This window comes from Chelonia mydas, chromosome 2, assembly GCF_015237465.2.
Source record: "Chelonia mydas isolate rCheMyd1 chromosome 2, rCheMyd1.pri.v2, whole genome shotgun sequence".
Classification (NCBI taxonomy): Eukaryota; Metazoa; Chordata; order Testudines; family Cheloniidae; genus Chelonia; species Chelonia mydas.
In genome coordinates this window covers 93,808,300-93,821,397 of record NC_057850.1, presented here as the reverse complement: position 1 = coordinate 93,821,397, position 13,098 = coordinate 93,808,300, and the positions used below count along the sequence as shown (strand labels likewise).

At 40.8% G+C, this 13,098-nt stretch overlaps 1 protein-coding gene across 1 annotated transcript in view; it reads right to left on the bottom strand.

The window, feature by feature from the left end:
- The window catches only part of CCDC102B (coiled-coil domain containing 102B), a 341,519-nt gene that overhangs the window by 252,124 nt on the left and 76,297 nt on the right, over nt 1-13,098 (bottom strand). The gene's annotated exons all lie outside the window — the stretch shown is intronic.

Genomic DNA, 13,098 nt, shown 5'->3' with positions numbered 1-13,098 from the left:
TTAAAGGATCAATATTAACTTGATTTTTTAACTGATTTTTACAACCATGGGAAATTTTTTCAGTTTTTCTGTAAACAGAAAATTTTACTTCAAACAGTAAAAACAAATTCTAATTGAATATTTCCAGTTTGATAGCAGTGCAGAATGAAATCCTCTTTCATGTCCAAATAGGTACTGTAACAGCACAGAGTGGCAGTGAATGCTTCCTCCCCACTGTCTCAAAAACATCTCTTTCCTGTCTTCTGGAGGAACTATTTCTAAGAAGGAGAAAATACTGTAGTCTCCAGCTTCATTCTGTATCTTTTTTTAACCCAAAATTATGGTTGGTTCTCCTCACCTTCCCAGGAAGGACCCTTAGCTACCTCCAAGTCTATTTTTAGACACAGTTTTATTTTTTCAACATAAAATTTAGGGAAAGCATCAAAATCAAGCAGTTCTTCTGCCAACCCTGGCCTACAGATCTCTGGGTATATCTACACTGCAATTAAACACCTGCAGCTGGCCCATGTCAGCTGATTTGGGTTCATGGGGCTTGGCTACTGGGATGTAAAATTGCTGTATTTATTTTGGACTTTGGCTGGAGTCCAGGCTCTGGGGCCCTACCACTTGTGGGGCCCCAGAACCCAGGCTCAAGCCTGGGCCCAAACATCTACATCACAACTAAACAACCCAAAAGCCCAAGCCCCGCATGCCCAACTCAGATGACCTGAGCCAACTAATTGCAGCATAGACATACCCTCAGAGGCTGTTCCCCTTGCCTCTGTCAGTGTTGAAAGGAGGACATGCCCTTCCCTTCAGTTCCACTGCAGATTCTCCCAACTGAACTCTCTCAGCCCATTACAGAGATCAGTTGTCCTCTTCCCAGCTGGGGGAATTGAATAGGGCTGGCTGGCCCCAGGCCTCTTTACCTTTAATGGGGCATGCCACCCTGTTTACATGCCCATCACACATGGGAGAAGCTCCCTATAAACATGCGCAAAGTAGCTTAATTATCCTCCTTACAACTCTCCTTTGCTGTGATACCTACAAAAAAAACCCCATAACACTTAGGACATTGGGGAGTGCTAATATTACTGCCTATGATCTTGATCAGTACTGTCTCAAGTTTTCCTTAAGCTCCCCAATCTATCTAAATCCACCTGTCTCTTATCTTAATACTTGGGCCCCAATCCTGTAAAAATTCACACGCTTAACTTTACTATTATGAATAGCTGCATGATAAAATTATGCATGTGCCTAAGTGTTTACAGGAATGGGGCCTTAGATTGTAAATGTATTGTTCTGTGTTTGTATAGTGCCTACCACAATAGGGTGTTGGTCCATGGCTGGGGCTTGGAGATGCCACAGTAAGACAAGTAACAATTAATGTTTATTAATAATCAGATACATAGGTATTCATCCAAATTTTTTACTCAGTGACCTAACAATTACGGTTAATCCATAGCTTCCTATAAAATATTTCTTGCTGCTTATTTCCATTTGAATTTAGATGATATATGTTACTACATATTATGAAGGCATTGAAACTGCGTATTTCATATAGGGGTTGGGCATCTCTGATGGATAAGGAGTTTAACTTTCTTCTCTGCATACATACATTTTCCTTCCCTCAAAGCACGCATACGGTTGGATTAATAGTGGTTCTACATGTTAGAGGTATATACAGCATATTGTAACATTTAAAGAATGCTGCAAAACACTTCTAAAATAGTTTCTGTTAAATGTAAGGCAAAACAAAAATGCAGGGTGGTTTGGTGTGCTTTTGAGTGAAGGGGTTTTGGATGACCTGAATAACTCCCATATGGTTTTGCTGCTCCTGAGTAATGCAGTCATTCACGACTCTTGCCTACAAAACTTTATATGCAGTTATGTTTCTATTGCAATAAGAGCAAAGTGGGGGAAGGAAGAGAGAATATTTTTAATCTCAAAGTGAACCATTTCTCCCTCTAAAAGAAGCTATCTACTTGAGGGCACTGGCCAGAGCAACAGCTATTACTCAAGTCAGAATACATTATGATATTAATATCCACCAGGATATCATATTATCTGTCATTTGTGTTTCTAATCTATCCATGGAAGAATTGTAAGCAATTATAACATCTGAGTGTTTCAAAACACTTTCTTTGAATCACTCTGATAGTATCACTGATGAAATCTGTCTGTGTTGATACATACTCAGATGGATGAAGTCCAAAACAAACAGTGCATCCTTATTAGAATGGCATACAACATGGCCACAGAGAATGACAGCCCCTTTGCCAACCTGCAAGTCACTGTAATTAGTCTGAATACATCTAACCAGTCACCTATAGCCATTTTTAATAGAAAACTTCATAAAGTTATGGTTGCTTGTAAGAAAATTTCCTGATTTAGTGTTGGAGCATGATACCCATTACATAGCACATGAGGTTATTAGTGTCATTTATATATTTTATTTATTATTTGTATTGCAGTAGGAATCTACTCAGGGACCAGGACCCTATTTTGCTAGATGCTGTACAAACACAGACCAACAAGACGACTACCCTTGCTCCATAGCCCTTACAGTCCAAACATAAGACAACTCAACAGGTGGACAAGACAGACAGGGGAGCACAAGGAAACGGTGAGCTAACACTGGCCATCCTGACACACAGTCACCTCAGTTCCATTATTTCTCTGATGATTTCTCTGGGGCATGGCAGATACAAAGGTTGCTGGAAAAATAGTCTTTGTTTCCAACTAACACTTGGATCCCAGATTTAGCAGAGAAAACGCGTCCAAAATGAAACCTTCTCTGGCCTGACTTTTGGGTTGTATAGCTCTGAAGTTCCAGAGTAGACCTGTTTTATTTTATCCCTGCTACCATCCAGAAGAGTATTCATTTTTGAGCAGTAATTTAATGGCTATGTTTTTCTTTAAATTTTTCAGTTTCTGTAGCAAGTAATATCATAGAATCCTAAATGGGAAACACAAAAATTATTCCCTACAGGACTTCTCAGTACTATTACTTATCAATTTTGACAAACTTGTCTCAAAGTTCCAATTTTACTTTTCAAACTGATCTAGCAACATTCCTAGCTTTGTGTTACAAACTTCACAGTGCTGAAGCCACAGGGAAAAGTTCTCAGAATTATTTTTCAAAAGGAATATTCGTAAAAGAACCCTCAGGCACACATCATGGGATTCATGACTTATGAATTTTATCCTCTTCAACAAGAAATATTTTGAGAACAGCAGATTTGGTACAGTTTAGTTTACATTGTTCTGAGTTGGCTGCTTACACACAGGGATATTATGTCAACAGTTGAACACCTTTTTAAAAGATCAAGTTTGTATTCAAATAACTTCGTTGTTGTTTTTAAGAGTTTTCATAACCTGTGTCTCGGGCTTGCAATTTTAGTGTCATTTTAGACTTAATCCCTCTTCCCCAACACATTGTAACCAAATCTTATTGTTTCCTCCACCACGATATATTGAATACCCAACCCTTCTTTTTTTCCTGATTGTTAAAAACCCGAGTTTAAGGCGTGATCATTTCTCTGAGTCAAATTCCTTCCTTAGATTGGACCCTATGCATTGCCCTTTATTTGTGTACTACAGGGAATTATGAGATTATGGGAAACTAATTTCCCATATATAGATTGGAGGACAAGTGCTATTAATAATAGTAGGGCCCAAATATTTCTGGATGTGATAGCCAACAGATTGATTCTTCAAGTAGTCAATGAACCAACAAAAGGTGATCCCATTTTAGCTTTAGTATTAGAAAGCACTGAGGACCTCTTAGCAGAACTGATTGTAGGGGAAAACCTTGGTTTGAGTGATCATGAGTTAATCAAATTAAACTAAATGGAAGGATCAACAAAAATAGGTCTGGAACTAAGGAACTTCATTTCAAAAGGGCAAACATTAAAACATTAAGGGAATTAGTCAGGGAAGTGAACTGGACTGAAGAACAAGGATCTGAATGTAGAGGAGGATTTACTTTATGTCAAAGTTGAAGAAACTTCCTGAAGCCTGCATCCCAAGCATGGGGGGAAAAACCATAGGGAGGGTTGAACACCCTACTGGATGGAGAAGCATGTCAAAAAGGTTATTAAGAAACAGCAGAAGCCTACAAGGAATGGAAGAAGGGATGTATCATCAATGAAAGCTACCTCTTGGAGTCACAAAGTGAAGGGGAAAAACGAATACTTCCAAAAGCCAAGCAGAATTGGACCTTATGAAGGAAATTAAAACCAATAGTAAAAGGTTCTTTAGCCACAGAAATGAAAGAAAACAAAGAAAGAAGAATTGGGACGGCTAAGAACTGAGGATGGGGTGAAGAATAAAGATAATCTAAGTATGGCCTAACACCTAAACAAGTACTTTGCCTCGGTTTTTAATCAGGATTATGAGGAGCTTGGGGGACAGTGGCAGGGTGGCTAATGGGAGCAAGGTTATGTAAATATAAATTACCACATTTGATGTGGAAGCCAAACTCAAACAGCTTAATGGGACCAAATTAGGGGACCCAGATAATCTCCATCCAAGAATATTAAAAGGAACTGGCATATGAAATTGCAAGCCCAATATCAAGACTTTTTAATGAAGCCATAAACTTGGGGGTTATACCCTTTAACTGGAAAATTGCAAATATAGTACCTATATTTAAGAAAGGGCAAAATAAGTGATTCAGGAAACTATAGGCCCATTAGTCTGACCTCAGTTGTATGCAAGCTTAGAACAAATTTTGAAAGAGAGATTAGCTAAGGACTGTAGTGAGGTGGAGTTCTTCTCTGAGCCTGAGGGAAAGGGACCACTCTCCTCCCTTGGGGGGTGGAGCCAGGCCAGGCCTGCCCCTCGTACTAGAAGCAGATAGGCAGAACATGAAGTAAAAGAGGCGGGGCCTCCAGCTCAGTTGGGCTAGAGCCAAAGAAGGAGTCAGATGCCTCTGCCTTGCTGCTGGCCTCTGGACCAGGGACCAAGCTGTGCCAACCCCAGATGCAGGAGGAGGACCCTTAGTAGCTTCCATGACTGCTATCTGACAAGTAACCCAAAGAGACGAAGGACCCTTGGAATATGGAGCTCTATCTCTGGACTGTGGTAGTCCGATTTTGCTGCCAGAGCATAAGTCAGCGTGTTTTGGTGGGATCTCCACTGACCCAGTAACAGACCCCTCTGCCACTGTTAGGACACTGGGATGGGACCTGGTGAAGTAGGTTGGGCCCAGGTCCCCCTACCTCCTGCTGCCAACCCCACACTGGGGTGGCCGCCTCCTCACCTTAGGCCAAATGGCCTCTGTCTGCTGAATGCCCAGAAAGGGAGCTGGGCTAGAAACTGTTTCTGCTCTGCCCCACATACAGGGCTGAGCTTGACTGAATTTGCTGTGTGCCCCAGTCAGAGAGCTGGGCTAAAGACTGCTTCCAGGGGGCCAGAGCACCCAACTGCATGTGCTGTCTGTCCCAGCCAGGAAACAAGGCTAACGACAGATTGTTGCTAGGCCCCATCCAAAGGGCTAGGGCTAGAGACTAGTCATTTGCTAATTCCCCAGCTCATTTACTTTTGATCGGTGTACCGCAGTGAGGCGGAGTGGCCTCCCTCTGAGCCTGAGAGGGAGAGGGACGACGGCCAAACCACTGCAAGGACACAGAGGTAAATGGTAATTGGGGTAAAATACAACATGGCTTTAGAAAAAGTAGAATGTGCCAGACCAATCTCATCTCTGTCTTGGAGAAGACTGTTTTTCTGGACAAAGGAAATGCAGTAGATCTACCTGGATTTCAGTAAGGCATCTGATACAGTTCTATATGGGGAATTATTAGTTAAACTGGAGAAGATGTGGATTAATAGTAGAACTGATAGTTGGGTAACCAGCTGGTTCAAGGGGAGACTACATGGGTCATGCTGAAAAGTGAACTATCATACTAGTTGATTTACTCAAGGATTGGTCTTGGGTCCAATCTTATATAACATTTTCATTGGCACAAAAAGTGGAAGTGTGCTATTAACATTTGTGGGTGACACAAAGCTGGGAGGTATTAACAATAAAGAGGAGGAGCAGAATATCATATAAGAAGATTTGGACAACTTTGAAAATTGCAATAATAGAAATGCAATGAAATTTAATAGTGCAAATTTATGCACTTAAGGACTAACAAGAATTTTTGCTATAAGCTGTGGATGTTATCAGTTGGAGGTGACAGAGGAGAAGAAAGACACGAGTGTATTGGCTGATCACAGGACGACTATGAACTGCCAATGGGTTGCAGCTGTGAAAAAGACTAATGCAACATCAAGCAAGGTATTTCCCATACAAATAGGAAAATGTTATTACCATTATAGAAGGCACTGGTAAGACCTCATCTGGAATACTGTGTGCAGTTCTGGTCTCCCATGTTTCAGAAAGATGAATTTGTGATGGGGTAGACAAACCTCACACCGGGCCAGAGGGGTTAAAGGACAGTACTGGGCCTACATAGCCCCAGCCCTGCAGTACATGCTCTAACTGAAGAAAAGGTTGAAAAAAAAGGGAGAAACCCATCTCAGAAGGGGTAGGCTGGGGAAGAGGACAGACCTACCCTGCAGGCTCCTGCCAAGGGCATCTGAGAAGCCTCCTTGAGGGAATAAGACTATATGCTGATCCTGTTTGGGGCTGACTGTTTGGTTGCCTTTTCTTTTTCTTTTCATCTTATTGGGGACTGGAAGTTGGGAGAGAAACATATCAGTAGGAAGTGACTGAGGGAGGGTAACTCAGAGGGCACCTTCAGGACCAGACACTGTTGACCTGAACATCCTGAACAGTTGAATGGGTGGATCCAGATTCCTCTACCACTGCCCCTACTACAGGAGGAACCCAAACCGCCTGCCCATCTCACCACACCTCTCATTAAGATGGACCAGGACTGCAGGACATACCCATTCTGAGGTGGCATGAGGCGAACTAATAACTAGGCCACCTAATCCACTCAAGACACAATTCAAACTGGAAATCATGCAGAAAAGAGCTACTAGGATGATCAGAGGAGTGGAGAATCTGCCTTATGAGAGGAGACATAAGGCTTGGCTTGTTTAGCCTAAGCAAACAAAGGCTGCTGGGAGATATAATTTCTCTCTATAAATAAATCAGATGGATAAACACCAGGGAGGGAGAGGAGTTATTTAAGGTAAGAGCCAATATTGGCACAAGAACAAATGGATATAAACTGGACATCAATAAATTTAGGCTTGAAATTAGATTGAGGTTTCTAATCATCAGAGGAGAGAAGTTCTGGAACAGCTTTTCCAGGTGAGGACTGGAGGCAAAATACCTAACTTGTTTTAATACTGAGCTTGATAAATTTATGGAGAGGATGGTATGATGAGACTGCCTACAATGGCATGTAGCCCATCTACAACTGCTATTAACAAATATCTCCAATGGCCAGAGATGGGACACTAGAGTGATAGGGATTATCTGAGTTACTACAGATAATTCTTTCCCATGTATCTGGTTAGTGGGTCTTGTCTGTGTGTTGAGGGTATAATTGATTGCCATATTTGGGGTCAGGAAGGAATTTTCCCCCAGGTCGGATGACAGAGACCCTGAAAGGTTTTCTTCTTCCTCTGCAGGATGGGACATGGGTCACTTGCTGGTTTGAACTATAGTAAATGGTGGATTCTCTGTAACTTGACATGTTAAAATCATGATTTAGGACTTTAGTAACTCAGCCACAGGTTTTGGGTGTGATTCTGTGTCTTGCAATGTGTGGGAGGTAAGACTAGATGATCATGATGGTCCCCTTCTGGCCTTAAAGTCTGAGTCTATGAGGTGACCAAAAGTAGTGGAAACAATCCAAGAGAAAGTGTTATAATAAGATCATTGAGTCCATACTTAAAGGGACTATATCCTCAATAGAACAGACAAAACCTAAGCATGAAAGAATCTAAATAGGAAAACCTTAAATGTAAAGTTGATACTGAGGCAGCAGTCATCACACACACACACACTCACAAAAGATTATAATTGACCTCAGAATGCAGATCCACGAAGACCAAATAAGATTCTACATCGGGGTTGGCAACTTTCAGCACGCGGCCCATCAGGGTAATCCGCTGGCAGGCTGCGAAACATTTTGTTTTCATTGACCATCCACAGGCACGGCTGCCCACAACTCCCAGTGGCTGTGGTTCGCTGTTCCCAGCCAATGGGAGCTCCAGGAAGCGGTAAGCTCAAGTGAGAAAGGAAGATCTAGCAGTGATTCGAGCCACTGAACAATCAGTGCACATCTGTATTGCTTGGATTTTAACATATAAACAGGCCATAAACCTTTATTGACATTATTGGGTTCAAAAGCACCCCCAACATGTTAAACCCCATTATTGTGTCCCATCATTTTCCCAAATCCTTTCCACTCAGTTTAAAATTACCTTACAACAAAATGTCTTGTATAATATGCTCAGTTTGCCATATTTCTATGTGTAAATGAGATTTAAAATTGGATTAGTATGATTTAATTTTCTAACTGCATTTCTTTTTTGCCTTGAGCTGCACATAATTATTCTAGTCCAAACCCAAGAATAATCCATATGAACATTCTATATGGTTTTAGTACAATTTAAAGTGTGCTCTAACTGCAGTCAAGAAAAGAATTAGAATGAAATAATCCTCGGAGGGGACCTTTAAAAATGATAAAGGACTCAAACAAAATCCTTAGAACCTGACAATCTATCATTTACTTGAAGAATCAGCACTTCTGTATGTGTGAAACCATAGAATATTTCTCTTTGTTACTGTACACTGATAAGTGAGGTTTTCATCCAATGGAACAAAAACAAATCCATGTATTAGTTTTCTCCTGATCTGTACAGTCTCGGTGAGGGAGGGGGAGGTGGGAACAGATCTACACCTGAATTTTTATGTTCCTCAGCTTTGCAAGGGAAAATTGGAACTGCTGATGTTCATTCCAAGTGGGATTTTTACAATCATTAGCATGCTTTTCTTGCAGTCAATTGGATTATGACAGACGAACACAGCAGGGATGGCAGCAGTAACAGGTTACACAAACTTTGTTGAAAAACCTGTGTAAATGGCAAAGATTGTTTTAGCCAAAGGGATTATAGCAATTATTTCTTCTAATTTAATTTTAAATCTCACAGAGCAGCTGCTTTGGAGCATTCTTAACCAAAAGATCTGAAGCTAAGAAAGAGCTTTCATCCCTTAATTTGCCTCAGTGACATCCTAGTTTTACAAGAATTTAAGATGCCTGTTCATTAATTCCCACATGTGTTTCGAGGTTCAGTAATAGACATTTGGTTTATATTTCAAAGAAGAGTAACTTGTTTCCATTGAGAACAACTTTTTTAAAGGGCTCTTGAAACAGTTATAAATTGTGGGTTTTGCCGTTTCATTTAAGTAAAGTTGAAATGACACAGAAGTGTGGTATTTATAGAGAGTTTTCATGATCTGAAGCTGGTTTGGTTTGTATTATGGTTGTCTGTTTGTTTTTAAAAAAACACTTTACCACAATCTTCTCCCTGACATACAGGACTCTGACAGTTATTAGGGAATTGAGTCCAACTTGCGCAAATCTTTCTTACTACCGAACAGTTGTCAAAACTACTTTTCCTTTTTTTGGGCAATGTGCCTTCATGTGTGGGGCATGGATCTGGAAGTCAGCAAAACCTTCCACCTGTGCTACACAGCAAAACAGTGTTTTCAGCAAAGAAGCATTACAGTAATTGAATGAGTCTTAAAAGAACCTTAATTCTCCAAACCAACAACAACCAACCTTGGATACTTGATTTACCTATAGAATTTCAGTTTCTCCGTACATACATTTCACTATGGGCCAGACTGTGATATCCTTACTTATGCTGAACAGCATCTCACTTAATAATAATTATTTGTATTGCAGAACAGACCCAGTCATGGACTAGGACCCCATTCTGCTAGGTGCCGTACGAACACTGAAGAAAAAGATGGTCATTGCCCCAACGTGATAACAATCTAAGTATAAGACAAGAGACAACTGATGGATATAGACAAACATAGGAGCACAAGGAAATAATGAGATGATACTTCTCAGCATGATAACCAGTAGTCTCAGCAATTTCAACTTGTCATCAATTTCAAGAGTTGCCTCTTATTTCAACACGATGAGTCGTGGAATAAGGCATTATTTAATTTAGCTAAGGGGGAGCATAATCCAGCCCTATATTATTAAACAAGTAAAAAATGTTATTCAAGTATAGTACAAGACACTACCTAAAATTATTTTAGTAATTTAGAGTAGAATTGCCAGAAGAACTGTCCAACTGAACGTATATCAACAGTTAGTAGCAGCAAATAAATAAATAATGCATTGCACTTACAAAGCACCTTCTACAACAGGCACAAAATGCTTTACGAATTATGTGCCCATTAAATATTGTACTATATACCTTATGCACAAGTTTGAAATTAAGCTCAGAGGGGATCCATCTCTTCCCCCAAGATCACACAATGAGTCAGCGACAGTTGGGAATAGAATCTACGTCTGCTCAAACCTCTATATAATATTTCCTGACTACAAGGAAAGTACATTCTCTTGTTGGAGTCGGATGAGATTCTGGTGTACATAAACAACATTCTAAGAGAATCCTCTGCCTGTTTGTTATTTGGCCAGCTCTGCAAAGGTCAAAGAATATTGCAGTTATGATGGCATATATAAGAAAACTCAACAATTTATTACATTTCAGGAAATTAAAAAGATAATGCTTCTTTTGCAAAGGCCAAGTGTGAGGTTGCTTTTGGGTAGATAAAGCAGATTTAAGAACTTTAAGCAATAAACAGGATAGAACTGAGCAGAGACTTGTAATCCATGTTCTGAAGTCCTGCATAGCCCTTTGTAGTGGGTAGCTGACATGTTGACTCCCACTGCTTCGATATTTGAAAGACTTCTATTGGGATGCCAGATCCCCGAAACTGCTTATGTTCACTATTCATAATCACTAGCAGCGTGAGCTAACTGTAAAGATCTAAGCTACCACAAACAATGAAGTGATCCTTATACCTCACCCAACTGCAATAAAATTCACATATAGGAACAGGCAAGCTATCCTCCCAAATAAGTATCTGTGACAGAATGTACCCCTGTATTGACACCTTACACACTATTGTAATAATCTTTGTACAAAGTATGTCTTGTAAGGAATCATTTGAAAACTCATAATTTGCTATTCAGTTTCATCTTGATAAAATACACGTGGCAACACCATATGTGAAGTTACAAAATTTCCCTGTATGGTGTTATTAGTACATATTCCAAACCACAGCCCTTCCTAAGCAGAAGTTGGAAAAGAGGTCTGTCCTAAACAATGGACCATGTGCTATGCTTAATTTGCATTTAAGATAATTCTTTCCTGGGTGTCTGGCTGGTGCGTCTTGCCCACATGATCAGGGTTTAGCAGATCGCCATATTTGGGGTTGGGAAGGAATTTTCCTCCAGGGCAGATTGGCAGAGGCCCTGGGAGTTTTTCACCTTCCTCTGCAGCGTGGGGCATGGGTCACTTGCTGGAGGATTCTCTGCACCCTGAAGTCTTAAACAATGATTTGAGGACTTCAAAAGCTCAGACATAGGTTAGGGGTTTATTACAGGAGTGGGTGGGTGAGATTCTGTGGCCTGCATTGTGCAGGAGGTCAGACTAGATGATCATAATGGTCCGTTCTGACCTTAAAGTCTATGACTCTAAGCAGTAAACAGTCATCAAGCAGGCCGGGGAGAGAAAAACAGCTCAAACAGATGAGAAAAAAGTAGCAGAGAACATCCCTTCCACATAGACTTTTTGTCTCCTGGTATCCAGCTGAAAATGTTTTTCAAATGGGGAACTGAAACTATAAAAAGGAGGGGAAAACTCTCCAAGGCCCTCCCCTCAAAGACCATTGCATTTATGGCACCTGAAGCAACAGAAGGAATCATTAGTTGGATTCTGGGAGAAGGGGTCCTGAACTAAGCAGTTTGGTCAGTAAGACTGCTGAAAGCATGTGGCGAGAACTTTGCTTTGGATTTAACACAGTTTGTTGAGTTAGGTGCTCGTTGTGTTTTATGTTTATTTTTCTTGCAACCATTTCTGATCTTTATGCCTCATTACGTGTACTCAGTTAACATCTCTCTCTTTATAATTAACAAAGTTGTTTTATTATTTAATCCAGTGTGTTTAAATTGAAGTATTTGAGAAACTCCATTTGGGGTGGCAACTTGTATGCTTATTATTTCTATTAACAAAATAATGGACTTTATATAAACTTGCATTGTCCAGGAGAGGGCTGGGCAGTACAAGACATTCATTTCTGGGGGCAACTGTAAGACTGGTCAGGGGTGGGGGGGTGTTGGGGCCAGCCTGCAAAATAACCAAGGCTGATGAAAGCCAAGATGTTGCCAAACATGTCATAAATTTTAAATTATGAATTATCAAGCCAGGTGTAAACACTGACATATTATGTGCAGATATTTTCCTGGCATTCCCATTAATTTTCTTCCCCACTTTCAGTCAGTCAAGATGTGGCTGGCTGGCTGGAGCACACACACAGACATAGCTGAGAGTGACTTGCATGTTGATGCTGGAGGCTGATTGTGGGCAGTCCAGGCTGGAGGCTACAGCAGCAAAGCATTATGAAAGACACCCCTAGTTAGAGGGCAGGGGTGACACAGCTACTCATTAGTCTGGATTGTACCCTGGGTACGTCACAGTGTCACAGATCATCAGTTGTAACAGAGCCCCTATTCCCCTGGCATTCCACAAGAGACCTTCCGTAAAATGCTCTCCTCCTGCTCTTTGTCCAGAGCTAGGGACTTAACTCTGAAGGGAAAAGGCATCCTGGCACCAGAATGCCTCTAAAGCTATTTAAATTAAGAACAGTTCCATGGGAGGGCTCTGAAAAGTGTGGTAGCCTTTGGGGAAAAGAAAAGCTGAATCCTGTCTCTCTCTCCAGCTATGGTGTATAACTAATTGTAAACAAAGGCTAAGTTTATGGCATCCTTACACATATTGGGAACTCCCATACTTCACAGTCCTATCTATTTCAATAGGTCTATATGTTGAGTATGGTGTTATTGTGGCACAAACTTGCCAACATTAGTAATGGGTACTCTCAGAGTCACACAACAGATCATTCAT